Below are 19,438 nucleotides of genomic sequence, written 5' to 3'. Positions count from 1 at the left end.
GAAGTTTGTGCAGTGGTCAAACTTCTATCCAAGCAATTCAAAGACAAAAAATGGCAAAACACCAGGTCCGGATGGCTATTAGTAGAATTATATAAAACCTTATAGGACTCTTTAAAAAGTGTCCCAGTGTTGGAAGGATTTAATGAACTATTGATATAGGCAAAAGTACCAAATTCCTGGATGAAGGCATATATTACTCTCATACTGAAAGAAGATGCAGACTTGCAACTGATAAAAAATTATAGACCAATATTAGTATATGTCAATAAATCAAAAGAAAACACATTTATCTAATGTAGAGAGACATATTTTAGTCATGGCTAGAGGCTTTGTTTTGTTTATAATAATCCTTTTTATTTATTTATAGATGATACAGCTTTATAGTAGGTGCATTAATCAAACAAGGCCAGGTTGCAGAAATGGATGCTTGATTAGAAACCATATCAGTTTTATGCAATACACTAAGTATTTCCACAGTGATGCAGATGTTCTGTTTATTTTAATGTAGGTGGTAATTTAAGGACCAAAAAGAAAAGAAAAAAAAGAAAGGTGAAAACTTTTCTAAAGCAGTTATGTGAAGAATTGAATGGAGTTGCTGAAACATATGACTCATTTTCACAGCTGGAATAATTAGGCTAAAAGCTGAAGAATTAAGTCAGTGAACCGATTGATGGTGATGAACAATGTGTTGAATGGCAGTTATTTAATCCTGAAAGACAATTATGGAGGAGGGGGAGGACGAGGAGGAAGAGGAGGAGGAGGAGGCAGAGGCAAAAGAGAATCTCAGTTAGAATGGAATTACATCTACATGGAGGAAATTAAGCAGTGAGGTACCCAAGGTTCTCTTTTAGGCCCAATATTCTTCAGCATTTTCATAAATGATTTAGATAAGGACTAGAAAGGGAATTCATCAAATCTGCAGACAACATTAAATTGGCAGAAATATCCAACATTCTAGAAGATAGACTCAAGATCCTGATGGATCTCAACAAATTTGAATAATGGGCCTTATCTAATAAAATGAAATTTAATAGAATAGAATTCTTTATTGGCCAAGTGTGATTGGACACACAAGGAATTTGTCTTGTTGCAAATGCTTTCAGTATACATAAAAGAAAAGATACATTCATCAAGAGTCAAGAATCATAAGGTACAACACTTAATAATAGTCATAGATAACAGATAACAGATAATCAGAGTTGGAAGGGACCTTGTAGGTTATCTACTCCATAGGGTACAATAAGCAATCAAATCAAACTAGGAAACAGTCAATATAGATTGTAAGGATACAAGTGACAAAGTTACAGTCATACAGCCACAAGTGGGAGGGGATGGATGATAAGGAGTGATGAGAAGATTAACAGTAATAGTAGTGCAGACTTTGTAAATAGTTGAACAGTGTTGAGGGAATTATTTGTTTAGCAGAGTGATAGCTTTCGGGGAAAAACTGTCCTTGTGTCTAGTTGTTCTGGTGTACAGTGCTCTATAGCGTTGTTTTGAGGAAAGGAGTTGAAACAGTTTATGTCCAGAATGTGAGGGAGTCTGTAAATATTTTCACAGCCTTCTTTTTGACTCATGCAGTATATAGGTCCTTGATGGAAGGGAGTAGGCAGTAATTGATTTTTCTGCAGTCCTAATTGTCCCCTGAAGGCTGTGTCTGTCTTGTTGGCTTGCAGAACCAAACCAGACAGTTATAGAGGTGCAGATGACAGACTCAATAATTTCTCTGTAGAACTGTATCAGCAACTCCTTGGGCAGTTTGAGCTTTCTGAGTTGGTGCAGAAAGAACATTCTGATGTTAGATGTCCATTTTAGGTCCTGTGATATAATAGAACCTAGAAATTTGAAGGTCTCTACTGTTGATACTGTGCTGTCTAGTATTGTAAGAGGTGGTAGTATAGGAGGGATTCTTCAAAAGTCTACCACCATTTCTACGGTTTTGAGTGTGTTCAGTTGTGGTTACACCACAAGGCAAGTTGTCATTGTCTCAAATGAGACCAATCACTGTTGTGTCATCTGCAAACTTCAGTATTTTAACAGATGGATCGTTTGAGATGCAGTCATTGATATATAGGGAGAAGAGAAGTGGAAAAAGCACACAGCCTTGGAGGACCCCTGTGCTAATTGTACAGGTATCAGCTGTGATTCTGTCTAGCTTCACCTGCTGCTTCCTATCTGTTAGGAAGCTTATGATCCACTTACAAGTGTGTATAGGTACCACTAGCTGGAGGTGTAGATAAAAGAAATGTAGAGAAAGGAAAGATGTTACACTTAGGCAAAAAAAAAAAATCAAACATACAGGTACAGATTAGGTGAAACATAGCTCAATAGCAGTAACTGTGAGAGGGATCTTGGAGTCCTAGTGGACAGTCACATATATGACCAAGTAGTATGTGGCAACAGCCAAAAACACAATTCTAGGCTGCATTAACAGTATTGGTACTGTTTTATAAATCCTTAGAAAGTTAGGATACTGCATCCCGTTTTGGGCATCATATTATAAAAAAGATACAGAGACACTAGAAATAATGTAGAAAGGAGCAACATATATGATTAGGGAGCTGGAGACTAAAATATATGAAGAACATTGCAGGAATTAGGTTTGTCCAATCTAGTGAAAAGAAAGACTAGGGGTGACATGATAGCAGTGTTCTAATATTTGAAAGGCTGCCACAAGGAAGAGAGAAGTCAACCTATTTTCCAAAGCACTAGAAGGTGACAAGAAACAATGGATTGAAACTAATCAAGGAGAGAAGCAATCTAGAACTAAGGAAAATTTCCTAACACTAAGAACAATTAACCAGTGAAATGGCTTGCCTTCAGTAACTATGAGTGCTCCTCTTTGGAAAGAGACTGGACAGCCATTTTTCTGAAATGGTATTGGCAGTGGTGGGATTGGAATAATTTAACAATCGGTTCTTTGGTTAGGTAGGCGTAGCCAGTTGGTCATGTAACTGGGTGAGTGACATCATTCGTCACACCCAACCCCACCTCCCAACCACTTGTCCCAACCCCACCTCCCAACCACTTGTCCCAAAGGCAGGGGTAGGATTCAGCCGGTTGGGGCTAATCCCATCACTGGCTGGCCCCACCCCTGCCTGTTTTTGAGCTGTTTTTTTGGCCTGTTTTCCACCTGGTTTTTTGGGCTGTTTTCAGGACATTTTTGGACCAATTTCAGGTCATTCTTCAGGCTGTTTTTCAGGCCATTTTTTGGCCCCAAAGATGCCTGAAAACGGCCCCAAAATGGCCTGAAAATAGCCAAAAACAGCCCCAAAATGCCCCCAAAACATTTTCTGGGCTGTTTCCAGGCTGTTTTTTGGGTCATTTTGGGGCCATTTTCAGGCATTTTGGGGGCCATTTTCAGCAAGCTAAAAATGAGCGGGGGCAGGGCCAGTCAGTGGTGGGATTTGCTGGTTCACCAAACTGTGCAGAATCTTAACTGAACTGGTAAGAACCGGCAGTAGCCCACCTCTGGGTATAGGTCTCCTGCTTGAGCTGGGGGTTAGACTAGAAGACTCCAAGGTGCCTTCCAACTCTATTGTTCTGTTATTCAACCCATTTCACAGAGAAAGGCTATCATAAGTTGTGGTAAAATGGAAATGAGGGAGAAGAAACTTTAAATATCATGTAATAACAAAGCTTTCCCAATAAAAACTAGAGCAGGGAATAAACTACTGGAATACGAGAGGGATAGTTATAGTTTCTAATTTGAAATACAAGAAGGAGAATTTCCTTTTATTTTATTATTATAGGTCAGGAACTTTGATTTATATTTTTCATAATCAGATGACTCCTGCAGTCATTTCTAAAGCAGCAGCCACTAGCAGACTATTTATTTATTTAAATATTCTTTGCAAATTGGACAAATGCTGCTAAATATACAATCATGTACAAGGATGGTGTGGAGTGGGTATGGAAAATATTAGCATGTTTTCTTTCTTTTTTTGCCAATTAATTCAAGGTTTGTAAAGAGCTAAGATGCACTGGGGTGTAGAACCTATGGTGAATGCAAAGAATATTTATCTACATTTGGAAGCAATGAGGACATTACTGTTATACTTAAAAATTGTAGATGTCAACAACATATACATACGCACTTTTATCCATGATAGCTATGCTGTGAATCTTAACATTATTCTAAAGCATATTGGATATTGAATTGTAAAGGGTTTGAAACAAATGGACTGATCATCTGAAAAGAAAATATTCTATCCTCACATCTAAGTTACTAATTGCAGAGTACATTGTCTTCTCCCCCTTCTCTTCTGACGCACAAGTTCTATAATAAGTGTTGTAACGAGGAACTTGTGTAGTAAATTGAAACCTGCTACTATATTTATACATTTTCCACATGTAGAAAAATACTATTTTTATCTAGGATTCTATTTGTGGGAGTGCCAACATCATGAATCTCAAGTATCATGTGCTATTTATTTTTATTTACTGGAACTTTTTCAGATCTATATTTTATTTTTTAGATAAATATAATTCTTTAAAATACTTAATACAATAAAGTTGAGCAAGCCAAATTTAGCAAGAATTTTATAAATACAATTCAGAGGTTACTAAGGAAAGAAAAATAAGTTCATCACAATCTTCAGAATCCTTATTTCCAGACTGCCTGTTTTTATTTTTTATTTTTATTTTAATTATATGTTTGATTCTGAAAACAGTTTTTCTGTCCTCTTTTTCTTGGGATATTTGTCTTACATAAAGCGACCACAGATATGTATTATTCTTGATCTTATTTCATCATTCCTGCTATATGACACTAAAGGATAATACAGTTGGAATACAGTTAATGTTGCATATGAAATCACAAATACTCTGATTTTTTAAATGTGCTTGGAAGGCTTTTAAAAATTATTTTTCACTATGGTAGCTATATCAAATGTACCTTTAATTTTAATAAATATGACATTGAAATATGGGGTTTTATGTGAGTAGGTAGATATATGATAGATATATGATAGATATATGATAGATAGATAGATAGATAGATAGATAGATAGATAGATAGATAGATAGATAGATAAGTTTGTTTATCTGGATACCATCATGTATTACATTTTTAGTACAGTAAATGCTCTTATCATGACTTGTACTATTGCTTTATAAAATACTCATCAAGATCTAATTTATAGAATAAATGGCTGAACAGAGAAAACATGTTGGGATAGATTTTGATAACTACCTCTTTCTTCTCTTACACAGGGAGATAAATGACACAACATAAATATGAAAACCAGAACAAGAGATTATGAACAGCTATGGAAGAAAGTTAAAGAATTAGGATCCTGCATAAGTGATGATCTACAATGATCAAATACATATCGATTTTACAGAAGACAATGTTAAAAAAGCACTACACAATCTAAAACCATCTCTATCTATTGGACCAGATGGAATATGTGCCTACTTCTTAAAAAAGCTATCCACTGCCATAGCAGAACCTCTAAGCATAATCTTTGAAAAATCTTTCAGGACCAGCTCCTTGCCAAAACTATGGTCACAAGCCATGGTCATCCCCATCTTCAAAAAGGGAGACCCCAGCCTAGTTGAAAATACAGAGCAATCTCTTTATTCTGCATCACCTTTAAAGTCATGGAATCAATTCTTAACCAATCCATTATCCTCCACTTAGAGGCAAACAACCTACTCTCTAATAAACAATTTGGTTTCAGGAAAAAAACTATCATGTAATCTGCAACTCTTACACTGCAAAAACCTATGGACTACACAACTCGATCAGGACAAAGCAATAGATGCAATCTACAATCTGTAAAGCCTTTGATTCAGTACATGACAAACTACCCCTAAAACTAAAATCTTACGGTATCTCTGGACACCTACATAACTGGATAGAAGAATTCCTGTCAAACAGACAACAAATGATCAAAATTGGGAGCGTCCTATCAAATTCTGTACCTGTCAACAGTGATGTCCCCCAAGGCAGTGTTTTAGGACCAACTCTTTTCATACTCTACATAATTGACCTCTGTGATCATATTAAGAGCAACTGCGTTCTCTTCGCTGATGATGTAAAGCTGTTCAACACCACAGACAATACTGCTACCCTACAAAAAGACCTTGACTATGTATCTGAATGGTCAAACAAATGGCAACTTCAAATCTCAACAAATAAATGCTCTGTCCTACATATTGGCAAAAAAAATGAGAAAATAAAATACAGGCTGAATAGTCAAGACCTTGTTGAGGATCCAAACTCTGTCAAGGATCTTGGAGTACTCATCTCTAATGACCTAAGTGCTAGAGCCCACTGTAACGACAAAAGGCGTTAAGAGTTGTTAACCTAATCTTACATAGCTTTTTCTCTGGTAATATTACACTACTAACTAGAGCATACAAAACATTTGCTAGACCAATACTCGAATACAGCTCATCAGTCTGGAACCCACATTATGTATCTGATATTAGCACAGTTGTGAAAGTCCAGAAATATTTCACAAGAAGAGTTTTCCACTCTTCTACTCGTTGTAGAATACCTTATACCACAAGACTTGAAATTCTAGACCTAGAAAACCTTGAATTACACTGTCTTCGGTCTGATTTAAGTATGGTATATAAAATCATACACTGCAATGACTTACCTGTCAATAAATACTTCAGCTTCAACCATAACAATACAAGAGCAAACAATAGATACAAACTCAAGGTTAATTGCACCAAACTTGATTGCAGGAAATACGATTTCAGCAACACAGTGGTCAATGTCTGGAATACTCTACCTGACTCTGTAGTTTCTTCCCCAAACCCCCAAAACTTTAACCTTAGACTGTCTACTATTGACCTCACCCCATTCCTAAGAGATCTGTAGGGGGCGTGCATAAGCGCATCAACGTGCCTACCGTCCCTGTCCTATTGTTTCTTTTATTTTTCTTATATATACCCATTTCATGTATTCATAACTATGTATATACTTATACCTATTATCTTGTAAGCGATTAACAAATCAAAATAAATAAATAAATAAATAAATAAATAAATAAATAAATTTTTTTCTTCATATCTACGTGTATTATATGAAATTGCTAGGCCCCTGATATATGCTTTAGTCGTGTCCCATAAGTGTGGAATTGATGTTTGTTGTTTTTTGTTTTCCTTCAGAAAGAACTCCAATTCTTTTTTCATCATCTTAACACATTCTTTTTCTTTTAGGATCTCCTTGTTTAGCATCCATCTTCTGTTTTTTTTCCAATCCTTTCCAAATTATTTTTATGGGATTATGGTCTGCCCATGTGTTAGATTCAATTTCTATTTTTTAATATTACGTTCCATTTCCCCATTTGTAGCATATCCAATCTTGACCATGATATGTGTGGTGCTGAATAGTAAGTATACTGTTTTTTGTCTGGATTTCTTTCTCTCCATATATCTTTTAAACCTAATTCTTCCACTATTTGATAGAATACTTTTGGTAATGTTTTCCTTTTCCTTTTTTTCCCTGGATTTCCATTATTGTAATCTTTTCCTAAATTTGCTATTGCATTAAAATCACCTAGCAGGCATATGTTCTCATATTCCTGTTCTACTAATTTTCTGTATAGTTTGGTATAAAAATCTTCTTGTTTCTTGTTCGGCGCATATATCACTGTCAATAACATTTTCTTATAATTTATATAAACTTCTAACATCAAAATCCTACCCTCCTTGTCTACATATACTTGTTTTGCTTGTAAATGTTTCCTAATGTATATTGCTATCCCCCTCTTTTTTTGTTGGGCTAGAGATACGTATAAATCTCCTAACTTTGGTGCTTCTAACAGTTTACCTTGATGTTTCTGGATATGTGTTTCTTGACGACATATAATATCTAAGTTCAGTTTCTGTAGTTTAGTTATTGTTTTCTTCCTCTTAATTATTTGAATTTAAACCGTTGATGTTAATGGAAATCAATTTGATTTCTTCTGCCATCTTACTCTGTAGTTGTTTCTTGTTTAAGCTTATTTGCTCTCGTTTGGTGTCTCGTTCTTACGCCTTCTCTTTCCACTATTTCCTGCTCTCTTTCCTCTTGTTCTGTTCCACTTCCTCTTTCTGTTCTGGTCTTCTCCTGATACCAGATACAGTTCAAAGAATTCCCTCGCTTTTTCTATACTGTCTATTTTAATTTTTTTATCCTGCCATGATATTAACATTCCCTCTGGGATGAGACATTTGAACAGGATGTTATTCTTATTCAGTTGGGCGGCCCGGAATTTGTATTTCTTTCTATGTTCCCTTATTCTTCTTGGAATTTGTTTCAATGTTACAATTTCTGTTCCCTTGAATATCAGCAGTTCGTCTCTTGTCACTTTGTATATTTCATCTCTCAGTTGTTTCTTTGAGAATCGTATATGAACCTCTCTTGGAAGTCTAAAACATCTTGTATAGTTGGTATATATTCTATATACCTCATTGATTTCCCTTCGAACCTCTTGGCCCGCTTCTGCTATGAGATCTGCCATTAATTTGGGCAAGTCCTCCCACCTTTCTTCTGTTATATTCTGAAATCTGAGGAAGAAATCAGCTTTTTCCATCTCCAAATATGCAATTGTCTCTTCTAATTTCCTGTTCTCTCCCATTAATTTCTGTTCTATTGATTCTACTTTCTTATCTATTTGTTCGACCTTTGCCTCCACTGCTTTCATTTTATGTTCTGTCTTTACTACTGTTTGTTGGATTGTACTTATCTTCTTGTCTAGTTTCCATATTTTACTTTTCATTTCTCCCATTTCAGATTTAAAGTCTGCATGGTTTCTCACCATTGTTTCTTGTATTGTTGTTAATGCCATTTGAATTGTTTGCATATTTGATACCTGACTCGCCTTCTCAGGATTCAGCATGCCCTCTATTGAACATTGTCCTGCTGTTGTTGTTATCATTGATGTTGGGTTGGATGTTGGTTTCTTCCCAATCTTAGCAGTAGTTGTTGTGGTGGATATCTTAGGCTTCCCAAATCTACCTATTTTCTTAAGAAAGTCTTTCAATATTATCATCTGTTGTATCAACCCCCTTCTGTGTTTTCTATGTTTATCTCTTCCCTTTTATCTTATTCTAATCCCTTCAGTTTATCACTACAAGGTCTAATATACTTAATAATGTCTCTTCTTAATTTTATGCACACACACACACACACACACACACACACACACATGTATGTATGTATTTATACAACAATGTAAAACTAAATATTGTTATTGTTTATAATCTATGATAGTCCGTAACCCTCTTAATTTTCTGATCTTATTTAATCCTTTTAATAAATTAATTAAGTATAATTCTAAATATAATAGCTTATATAGTAAACATATATAATTCAATAAATATAGATAAACATGTGTTTGATTGTTTTGTTTTCTTATATACTATATCTTATAACTTTCTTATAGTTAAACTCAGTCTATGAATCAATATATAGCCATTAATTAGTTATACATCAATTAATTAATTAGTTGTTATCCGAAGTATCAAATTGTAGAAAGATATAAAGGGTATAGCAGTTATAAAGAATGTAGCAATCTAGGGACTTCCGGTTTGGGTTTCTTCAGTGACAGACCAAAATCCGTGATCATGCGCGGTTTCGATCTGCGCTCGCCGCTGGAGCGCCCCAATCCTTCGTAATCTCTTTGCAGACTATGGCTTTTGCTGGAAGAAGCAACTGAGTAAATGTCTGAAAAATCCTACATATAAAAGAAAAATCCTACTCGAATAGCTGAGCTTTATATGGGCTTGATCAGAATCATTTTAATTGATGGCAGATGTACTGACAAAGTATTTATTTATTTATTTATTTGTCAAACATGTACAAGACAACAAGTATAAGTATGAACATAAACAAGAACAAAGGGAGTAAATACAGATAAATGGGGGACAGTAAGACTGGGACAGTAGGCACACTGGTGAGCTTATGCATGTCCCCTTTAAGGACCTCTTAGGAATGGAGTGAGGTCCACGGTAGACAGTTTGAGGTTGAAGTTGTGAGGGGTTGAAGCTGTAACGAGTCGAGTAGGGCGTTCCAGGCATTGACAACTCTGTTGCTGAAATTGTATTTTCTGCAATCAAATTTGCAGCGGTTTACCTTGAGTTTGTATCAGTAGTTTGCCTGTGTATCATTGTGATCAAGGATGAAGAAGTCGTTGACAGGTAAGATGTTGTAACAGACAATTTTGTGTACTATGCTTAGATCAGACCACAGGCAGTGCAGTTCTGGATTATCCAGGCCCAAAATTTCGAGCCTGGAAACATAGGGAATTCTATTGTGAGTGGAGGAGTGGAGTACTTTTCTCAAGAAATACCTCTGAACCCATTCAATTGTGTTAATGTCTGATATACAGTGTGGGTTCCAGGTGGACAAACTGTATTCGAGAATTGGTCTGGCAAAGGTTTTGTATGCCCTAATTAACAATCCAATGTTGCCAGAGAAGAAGCTTCACAAAATAATAATAACAACTCTTAAAGCCTTTTTGGCAATGCTATTATATTGAATGTGGTGAGGATATGAAAACCTCTTTGAATATTGCATTATTTTTTAGCAATCTGGCATCCTTTGGGCAATGGTGCTGTCACCAGTAAATCCTTTCAACCCAGAGGCACCCTTTAGTTAGTTCTGCATGTGTTTCTGACATGAATGTCAATGGATTAAATGTTGAAAAAATTATAAAGTGATTTACCCTGGCCTGATTTTTTTTACATCTTACAAACCTGGCATTTAAAGGGGGTATTACACTTTTTATATTCACTGTATTTCTAATGATGCTGTTGGTTCATGTTCAGTTTGCAACCCAGCAAACTTCGTTGCTCAAGATGAACTCCCACACACACTTTTGATTTTCCATAGCAAAAGGACAGACTGCTTTTGCCCTCATTGAAATTCATTATGTTAATTTTTCCCATCTTTCTAGAAAAAAAATGGTGCCTCCTATCTTGCGCAACTGTATCTTTTCTTCATAATGTCTGAAACATCATAGAAAGAGACATTGAGATGATATCCATAAGCTCCCTGAAGTCTGTCAGATCTAATTATTCTGGTCTAGAGTCTTAAAATTATACAATATAAAAGCTTATAAAAGATGAGCAAAACTATTGATTTGAATGGCACATTGATTTATTAAAATAAAAATGCCAGTTCTACCATTTAATTGTAAGGTCACAATAGGTACAACAGTTGGTGTTTATAACAACTAGATCTGAAAGAATTATGAGGCATTTCACTTCTGAGCACTTTTGAGCACTTATGAGCAAGTACCTCTAGATATTCCCTGGAAGCCTGTTAAGACAACATCTATGCAGCGAGATCTGTATGCAACAAAATTTCATTTTAATGTATGCTGATTATTATATATTCAAAGTGACAATAAAGTTATTCTAAGTTCTAAGTTCATCTAGGCCAGGGCTGTCAAACTCCCGGCCCACGGGCCGAATGCATCACATGCTGGCCATGCCCATGCGCATGCCCAGTTTAGTGAAGGAGGGAAAAGTTCCAATATGTCACGTGATGCAGCCATGATGACGTGAGTTTGACACCCCTGATCTAAGCAGACAGTTATCCGAGACCAAGGTTTCCAAAAGGCCTCAGCCATGCTGAGCCTTATCCTAGTTCCTTTAAGGAGCTGATTTTGAGTGGATTTTCATTCATCTCATTAAATGATTTGAACAGCCTTGACATCTCATTAAAAGGATTTTTTTTTTTTCAAATGACAGGGGTACTGTTCTTGCTTTATCTGTATTCCTACTGGAGGAGATTGTTGACTTCCTATCACCTGGAATTCCATTGGAGTATTCTGTTGTTATAATAAAAAAAGAAGCCTGATGCTACAGTCTGTATTCAGGTTTGTTCAGGTTTGGGTGTACATTCACAAAAATGTATTTCTTCTTATAATTTTTTAAGAAGAAATAAAAGAGAAGGATCTGAACAGACAGAATAAGAACTCTATTCATGACTAGGTGAATTAATTTATTTTCATCTCATAAATGTCTATATTTCAGAATATGTATGAGTGGGTGAAAGTAGCAAATTACTAGGGATTAATTTCACCCTACAAGTATATCTTTAGAGGTTTTGGATGCAAGATCTCCCTCTGATGTTATGTAATTTTATGTAAAACATTATTTCACAAATTTGAGGACTATTTAACTCAAGCATTTTCAAAGTTTGTCATAGTGAAGAAGAGAAAAAGCCCAACACAAAACTGCTCATAGTAAAACAAAATAGACAGTCCAGATGGCTGCATTCATGATAATCAAAGAATTTTTTTAAAAGGCAAATGAAACAGGAATATGCAAGATTCTAGAGTTGTCATTCAAACTGTATTTCATTGATCCAACCAAATCAATAGTGTTGGAATCTACCAAATTGAACATTAAAAACAAAGTAAAAATATTCTCAGTGGCTGCAACTAACATTTGTTATATTAAATACGGAATATATTTAGTCTTCTGTTTCTAGATTTTTCTTTTTCACTTTCTGTAAAATGAGGAAACATTAAAAATGATTCTTGACAACTGTGCTCTGAAGTGGCCTGGCCCCAAATGTACCTTGATGTACACTTATTGCATGATTAAATAAGAAATTTTGTTATTCTAAATAAGGATCCACATTAATCATAACTAAAATTATTAGCTATGATTTAACTAGACATTTAAACTTGTTTTATCCCTTGTCCCACTGCTTTACATAAACAAAACCACTACAACAGATAATTTTGTGAGTATTAATTCATCATCATAAATATTTTAAAGCATGTTGTAAATGTCTACTATTTGTAAATTCTTCTTCTGAAGGACAGACCAGATTGTCTGGATCTTTTAGTTGTTGTTCTGGCTTTGATTTCAGAACTGAATGCACCCCTTCTGCTCCGTCTGTTTGAGTTTTGACAATGTAATAGATAAAGCTGGAGGAAATCCCATGATCTAACCTTCTGCTTCTTCTCAGTTTAAAGTATAATTCTCCTTACTAGCTAGGCATATAGGCATATTGGAGATTGCTCTGAAGCCAATGGATCCAAAATGTCTTTATTTCCTAAAATCACCAACATTATTCTTAATCTTTCCAATGGGGGAAATTAACAAAATTTACAACATCTTGAACTGAGGTGGAAAGAACAGCTTGGATATGCAAAACCAAAGCGGAAATTGCATCCACTAGTAAGATTATCACATTTTACAAATGTGTATGAATATAAAAATAATGCAAAATTCTATAGACACGAAAATGGAAAATTCAAATACTCACACAAACAGAAAGATATATACTATCACTGCAAAATACCACAACTGAAACAAGATAAGATACTTTCCTCCCACTAAAAGCAGATATAAACAGAGACAGTACATCAGTTGGAACTGGCAAATCTTCAAAGGAATTCTTCACTTTGTCAGCATTTAAACAAGTGCTCCTGAATGTATAGGAACTTCTAGTCAAAAGATCATCCCCTTGCTTTGGCAACCACAGATTCTGTGTATGTGCAGGTTCATGAGGCAGACTGGTTGCCTGGACAGATGGCACAACCATGACTTTTTATTGATGTGGGATGACATTTATTTGCAAGACAAAGTTTCTTTTCCCAGTAGACTGGCCTCAGTTCTGCTGCAATAATAGTTTGGAGCTAGAAACTCAGTCCTGAAATTCCAGGGTAGAAGAATTTGCTTTGCAATCAAGAGTTGCAAGGTAGCATGTGTCAAAGGGTCTTTTGCCAATGGGAAAACAGGCTGCCTAAAAGTTCTGCAAAACTACAATAGTGCAAAGAGAACACTAGGTTTCTCTCATTTCTACTGATTCATTTCAGAATCGGGGTGGGAGGGGGGGAGGGAACAAGAAAGAAGCTCATGTTAAGATATCAAGTAGGTCCTGACCAATTAGTTTTGAACTAACACAGCGTGAATATACTCAATATAAAGAAAAATGAGAGCATGTTACCAACTGAAAATAGAAGGAAGCCATCTGGAATTAGACAAAACATACATTTAAAAAGTCTTATTAATATCTTACATTTTGCTTCAACTCAAGTTAAGGAAATTTCAGTTTAAGAGTGCATTAATTGTACATGAACACTACCAGATATATCCCAATAGATTTTATTTAAATTTGTATATTTTCAATATAGAAAAGCCTTACAAAATATGAAATTATTATTTTTTAAATAAGCATAAAGGCATATATTTCAGATACAAGTGAACAAAATTGTATATAAGTTCTGTGACAAAACAAAAATGCATATAGATTAAAAGCATTGCATAATTAACAATGGAAAAGTGAGATTTGAAAAGGAGCACAGGAAATATTTTGGCTTTTTAAAAGAATGCTTACCCTACTACAAGTGTTTATTCATGCCACAATATTTATCTTATCCAATACCATTTTGGGAATTACCATTTCTTATATGGTAATTCTTACTATTACTATATAATACTCTCTTTCATTCTGATTCTTCATACATCCTGGGTGTGTATATAATACATACTGTACATTGTCAGTAAATATATATTTTAAAAGGTATCATAAGATAATTGTGCTTTGTTTTAATTGTTATTTTTCTCCAGGCTGTCTTGTTTCATTGTGTATATGCTTTTAGTTGTTTTAATTTAGCATTAGGTAACATGTCTGGAGTCCATTGGAATGAACAGCTATATTAAATCTAATACATAGAAAATAAAAATAAGAAATATTGACTATGACTGTTCCTTTGATGTGTATACATTTATTGAAGGAGTTTTGATTATTGTAATATATACTGTATATTACAATTCTAATATATATATATATATATATATATATATATATATATATATATATATATATATATATATATATATATATATAGCCTTCGGCTTTGTTCGGGTATTTTCCCACGCCATTGTAGTTGTTCTTTTAAAGTTGTAGCAACGTTTCAGCAGAATCTCATGTAAGTACCCGCAAACTTAAGAAAAAACACACACACACACACACACACACACACACACACACACACATATATATATATATATATATATATATATATATATATATATATATATATTTGTTTTCTGAGGTTCTCGCAGGTATTTGTATGTGGATCTTTGGTTATTCGGGTTTTCTCCCGCGTAAGATTACCCTGTTTCTCCAACAATACGGCCTCCCCCAATAGGAAGTCCCAGCATGTTTTATAGGCATGAAATGAAATTAAGCCCCTCCCCCCAAATTAAGGCCTATATTAAAACATGCGAAATGGGGGGAATATACCCTGTTTCTCCAACAATACGGCCTCCCCCAATAGGAAGTCCCAGCATGTTTTATAGGCATGAAATGAAATTAAGCCCCTCCCCCAAATTAAGGCCTATATTAAAACATGCTAAATGGGGGAATGGGGGCTTGCCATTAGGAAGTACTTTGTTGCACACCGATATGGTGCTGCCTGCGTTGACCCCGATACGAAGTGCCCCACCAACGCTGAGGTTAACATCCAAGCCGTCGCCGCCTGCCCGAAGATGCAAGGGGGGAATTAAGTCACCCCGAAAAGACGGCTCTAGCCATTTTTTGGGCTCAAAAAAATAAGACCCGGCCTTATTATATGAGAAACACGGTATATATATATATATATATATATATATATATATATATATATATATATATATATATATATATATATATATATATATATATATATATATATATATATATATATATATATATATATATATATATATATATATATATATATATATATACCCTGTTTCTCCAACAATACGGCCTCCCCAATAGGAAGTCCCAGCATGTTTTATAGGCATGAAATGAAATTAAGCCCCTCCCCCAAATTAAGGCCTATATTAAAACATGCGAAATGGGGGGAATGGGGGCTTGCCGTTAGGAAAGTACTTTTGTTGCACACCCGGATATGGTGCTGCCTGCGTTGACCCCGATACGAAGTGCCCCACCAACGCCAAGGTCAACATCCAAGCCGCCGCCCGCCCACCCAAAGATGCAAGGGGGGGAATTAAGTCACCCCGAAAAGACAGCCTAGCCATTTTTTGGGGGCTCAAAAAAAATAAGACCCGCCTTATTATATGAGAAACACGGTGTATATATATATATATATATATATATATATATATATATATATATATATATATATATATATATATATATATATATATATATATATATATATATATATATATATATATATATATATATATTGGTATTTTTCCGTCATTGTATATTAAAGTTGTAGCAACGTTTCAGCAGAATCTCATCTGCCATCATCAGGCTTCATCATCAGGCAGATGAGATTCTGCTGAAACGTTGCTACAACTTTAAAAGAACAACTACAATGACGGGAAAATACCCTAACCAAGCCAACACCATACATGTAAGTACCGCTAAAACTTAAGAAAACATATATATATATATATATATATATATATATATATATATATATATATATATATATATAAAAAGTTTTCTTGGGTATTATATATATATAATACATATACATAATACAATACTATATATATAGTGGAAGCCGTTAGCTTTGTGGAAGCCATTAGCTTTGTGCTTTTGTGGAAGCCGTTAGCTGTCAGTACTTTAGTCAGGGTGCATAGTTCAGTCTTTATGTGTGTCTTGTCTGCCAGGATTTTTTTTCTTTGTCTGCCAGACACACATAAAGACTGAACTATGCACCCTGACTAAAGTACTGACAGCTAACGGCTTCCGCAAAAGCAAAATCACTGGCTTGATCCACAAAAACACACTGAGACATAATGGAGACCTTGAAGATGGAACAGCTGTCCTTCCCTACATAAGAGGTACTACAGACAAAATCAGTAAGATACTACACAGGCATCACATCAAGACTGCCTTCAAAACAGACAGAAAAAAAGCAGCCATCCTAAGAAACCCCAAAGATAAAATTGACCTGGAAAACCAAGGCATATATGAAGTCCCCTGTGCATCATATCCTGCCACATACATTGGACAGATCAATAGAAGAATAAGTACCCACCTGGATGAACACAAAAATGCAGTAAAAAAGCTGGAACACACTTCCTCACTAGTCCAACACATGAAAGCAACAGGTCATAGCATTGATTTCAATAGCACCAAAACCCTAGCCACTATAGAAAACCCCAGCCACAGAATTATCAGAGAAGCCATAGAGATTGAAAAAAGACCTGAAAGCATGAATAGAAGAGATAATTCCACCAGACTGTCAATTATTTGGAAGCCTGCACTCTCAAACAAAAAAATCTCCACACCACAAGCCAGGCAAACACCTGGGCACAAACAGATCCCCGCTGATACCTCCAGCTCAAACACACCCCAACCAGGCACCCAGATGAAACCTAGCTTCCTAACAAATGATAGCCATCCATTTACTCGGAGCCAAGCCACACTAAAAGCCTCCAATACAGGAACACAATGTTGCCACCAATCAAGACAAAAAAACCCACAAAACAGACAGAAGATATTAGAAACACCAATCAAGCAGAACACAGCAAACACCAAGACCAATAAACGCAGACCAATATTCCCAACCAATCAGGATGAAGAAAAAAACATTCTGGCACAGCAGTAGGCTAGCCCCAAATTTAAAACTGAAACGGCTGTGAAAGTCTGACTCACAGACGAACACAATACAGAAGCCTGATGATGGCAGATGAGATTCTGCCGAAACGTTGCTACAACTTTAAAAGCACAACTATAATGACGTGGGAAAATACCCAAACAAAGCTGAATACCATACATGTAACTACCGCGTAAACTTAAGAATATATATATATATATATATATATATATATATATATATATATATATATATATATATATATATATATATATATATATATATATATATATATGGTGTTCTTGGTTGGTATTTCACACGTCATGTAGTTCTTTTAAAGTGTAGCATTCAGCAGAATCTCATCTGCTCATCAGGCTTCTAGCCGTCTGAGTCAGACTTTTACAGTAAAAGTCTGTAAAAGTCTGACTCACAGACGGACACAATACAGAAGCCTGATGATGGCAGATGAGATTCTGCTGAAGCGTTGCTACAACTTTTAAAAGAACTACAATGACGTGGAAAATACCGAACCAAGCCGAACACCATACATAAGTACCCTTAAAACTTAAGAAAACATATATATATATATATATATATATATATATATATATATATATATATATATATATATATATATATATATATATATATATATATATATATATATATATATATATATATATATATATGGATCTTTGGTTATTCGGGTTTTCTCCCGCGTAAGATTCAAAGTATCTAGGCAACGTTTCGGCGAGGTCCCACTCGCCATCTTCAGGCTGGTGCTTTCGGCTTAGTGCCAGTGCAAGCAGTGTGTGACCGGAGCTGCCATCTCTATATATACAAGTGGTGGGGGATGGTGTGCTGGGCTGGTTGGCTGTGCTGCAGCCTCTTGATTGGTTGATGGAGTTGATGTTGGTATAATGGGCTGTGTAATGGCCTTTTGTTGTAGAGATATCCTGGATCTTGTGCTGTCATCTCCTGGGTCGTTAGCCTCTTGTGTTTTAACGGCTTGGGTAATGGGTTGTGTGATGGGCTTGTGAGTTCTTTTGTTGTGGTATCCTGGGTCTTGCGTTGTAATCTCCTGGGTCGTTTGTGTTTTGATCTCTTTTCCATTAGCCTCCTGTGTAGTAACAGCTTGGGTAATGGGTTGTGTGATGACCTTGTGAGATTTATTGCTGTGGTATCCTTGGTCTTGTGCTGTGATATCCTGGGTCATTTGCTGTGTTGTGACTTCTTGAGTTCTTGAGGTGTAATTTCTTGAGTTTTCTGATGTGATGTCCTGAGCGGGTGGCTGTGATGTAGCATTTTGGGTTTTAATATGGCTTTGAGTTTGGGGTCTGGGTCTGTGTTCGTTTGGCTTCGAGTTCGTGGTCGTGCCACATCTTCATGGTGGGGGTCAGTTCGCTTCATGTATGGTTCAGAGGAGTTTGAAGTGGGTAGTGATGCAGCTGCAGTGCGGCTTCTGGTCTGTGGTCGTGTCTCATCTTCTGTGTGGGTGTGAGTCTGATTTTTACGTGGAAGTGTGGTGGTGGCATCTTGTGTGGCCCTCATGGGTGTGGGTCTGGTGTCATTTATCATGTTGGGTACTCGTCTGTTCATGAGGCGGGTTTCCAAATGGCTGGTAAGCGGAGGTGTCATCTCTTTTATTCATGCTGTGTGGGCGTTTTTCTATCTCTATGGCTTCTCTGATTATTCTGCTGCTGTGGTGTTCAGTTTTGGCGATAGTTCTGGTATTTTTAAAGTCAATCTCATGTCCTGTGGCTTTGAGGTGTTGGACCAGGAAGAGGTTGGTTCTTCTTTTTGATTGAGTTCTTATGTTCTTCAACGCGTGCACTTATTCTTCTGTTAGTTTGTCCAATGTATGTGGTGAGGCAGGCAGTGCAGGGGATTTCATATACTCC

Source organism: Notechis scutatus, chromosome Z (genome assembly GCF_049901735.1).
Source record: "Notechis scutatus isolate UNSWTSFEM ecotype Mainland chromosome Z, rNotScu1.2, whole genome shotgun sequence".
Lineage (NCBI taxonomy): Eukaryota > Metazoa > Chordata > Lepidosauria > Squamata > Elapidae > Notechis > Notechis scutatus.
Note: the sequence above shows the minus strand (reverse complement) of the source record.